We start from the raw sequence: 2,262 nt of genomic DNA on the forward strand, positions 1-2,262 counted from the left end.
AAAACAATCATACAAAAGCGCCCCCCAGTAGCACAGCGGTATGTCTGCGGACTTACAACGCTAGAAACCGGGTTTCGATATCCGTGGTGGGCAGAGCACAGATAGCCCTTGTGTAGCTTTGTGCATAATTAAAAACAAACAAACACACAAAAGCAAATGTTTTCTGGGTTTAATATGATATAGAGAAACAAAGCACAGCCAAGGATGAAATATTTCCAAAATTATATACGTTTTACGGTAAAACCTCTTATGTGATACGTTCATGTCGTATTACCAATGTTGCTCCAGGTTTTTTTTTATGTATTATGAGAATGCCTGTATTTAATGAACCGTTAATTTAGCTAAAGTGTAACAGTACATTTATTGTTAACATATTAAGTAGACAAAAAGAATGGACACATGGGGCGACTAAACTTAGTATAACTGCAGTTTACTTTATCCTGCAAAACGGGATACGCCATGTTTAGGGTTAAAGTTCAAGAGCACAGGTGTTATTTCTCTCAGAGTCCCAGTATAAAATCACCAATTTGTTTGTCGAATTTCTCTTAAATCTGCTCGAAGGCTGTCTGCGCTAGCTGTTTTAGTGTGGTAGACTTGAGCAGTGGTTTCCAACTTTTTTTGAGGGTTAATTCGAGGGTCCATTACTCCGAAGGCCCGATAGTCCAAAGATGCAAGTTTTTTTTGTCTTTTTTTAACGGTTAAATTTGTGAAATTTAATGACAAAAGCACTCCAGGATATGACCTAAAAGGTTGCTGTTTCTCACAAATGGATGGATAACGTTTGCCTGATGTATTTATCGTGTTAGCCGCATATTTACGAATCAGAATCAGATCTAGGAATCTAGCTCTTCTGAGAGAATTGATATCCAAGATTTTTATTCCATATTGCTGTGACAACGAATGTTATATCTTCGACTCATTATACACGTTGAAAGCTTCCAGCCAGTAAAATTATCGACACCGAGCTAATGCAATGAGCTGTACACTAAAATGTATATCAAATATTTCTGTTGTTCGTATTTGAAACGAGAGCAAGCCGTCAGGGGCGGCTGTTCCCCAGAACCTCCTCCGAGATGTATCTTTTAAACTTTTCATTTGGGATTGCATTCATCTATTATGGACCCACGAATTTGTTTATTCATTCAATTTTCACTTATAATGAGAAAACCAAAAATCTGTGACCATCGGGACTTCGGAATACTGGGCGGTCATCGCAGGTAGTCATTGGTCAACACTGGACTAGAAGGAAGGCATCTCGTCAATACCACTCACCACTAACTTTTGGGATGCTTTTAACTAATGAATAGTAAGATTGACTATCACATTATAACGTCCCCATTGCTGAAAGGGATGTCATGTTCAGGGACGTGTTTCGATCCCGCGACCAGCAGATTGCGAGTCGAGCACTCTAATCATCAGACCATCATCATCGAAGTCAAACATGATATTGTTCATGGCTCATTCAGTAAGATATGTCATCCGTTCTGAGATATTACTATCAGAGGAATTGTATGTTGTTGTGTAGTTGCTATTATCAGTTGTTAAGGGTTGGAAACAACAACAGCAATTTGCCATATAAATAAGTTGGGTAATGATAAATATGTCCCTTAAATAATGAAAATACTGTATAAGTCTTGTTTTAACAATGTATCAGTTTTCGTGTTATAGGTAACAGTAAAAACTTAAAAGGTTGGAATTTTTTACCACATATCGTTTCCGAAAAGTAGTTGACATTATTCACGGCTTATCTTGGAAATCACATCGCGGTTATTAAAAAGTCCTTTGTTTTTGTTTCCATCAGAATTTTTGCATAAAAATACACAAGGGGTGTCTGCGCATAATTGTCCCTGATTTTGAACGGATAGGTTATAAGGAAGGCAACTAATAAACATCACCCACTGCCAATTCTTGGGCTACTCTGGCCTGACCGAAGAGTGAACTTTGGCGTACCAGTGTTGGGCGCGTTTTTTTGTTTTTTTCGGGAATGAGACACGAACCCTCGGATTCGTAATACGAGCACGCGAAACACTAGGCCACGCTTGGCCTAATAACAAATCGATGAGTTTTGAGGGTTTTACTTGGAAATATACTAGGTGTTCGTGAAACATTTATTGGGAAAGTTGCATAATTATAGTACTGAAAGTGGTACTTACAAGCCGCTCTATTGCTATCACATGTGTTACAACATGACGTTTACTAAATGCAATATCATAAACGTTCGGAACCCGAGTGGGTTACTTTGTTTTACAAACTAAGTTAAGG

At 38.2% G+C, this 2,262-nt stretch overlaps 1 protein-coding gene across 2 annotated transcripts in view; it reads left to right on the forward strand.

The window, feature by feature from the left end:
- Positions 1-796: 796 nt before the first annotated feature.
- LOC106468668 (zinc finger MYND domain-containing protein 11-like) overlaps positions 797-2,262 on the forward strand; it is a 39,120-nt gene continuing 37,654 nt past the window's right edge. Inside the window, exon 1 of one of the 2 annotated variants that reach the window (XM_022397023.1) lies at positions 797-1,470. The gene's annotated coding sequence lies outside the window, so the exon portion shown is untranslated. The remainder of the gene's footprint in view (positions 1,471-2,262) is intronic. The other variant, XM_022397025.1, reaches the window with a different exon arrangement.

This window comes from Limulus polyphemus, unplaced genomic scaffold, assembly GCF_000517525.1.
Source record: "Limulus polyphemus unplaced genomic scaffold, Limulus_polyphemus-2.1.2 Scaffold3104, whole genome shotgun sequence".
Lineage (NCBI taxonomy): Eukaryota > Metazoa > Arthropoda > Merostomata > Xiphosura > Limulidae > Limulus > Limulus polyphemus.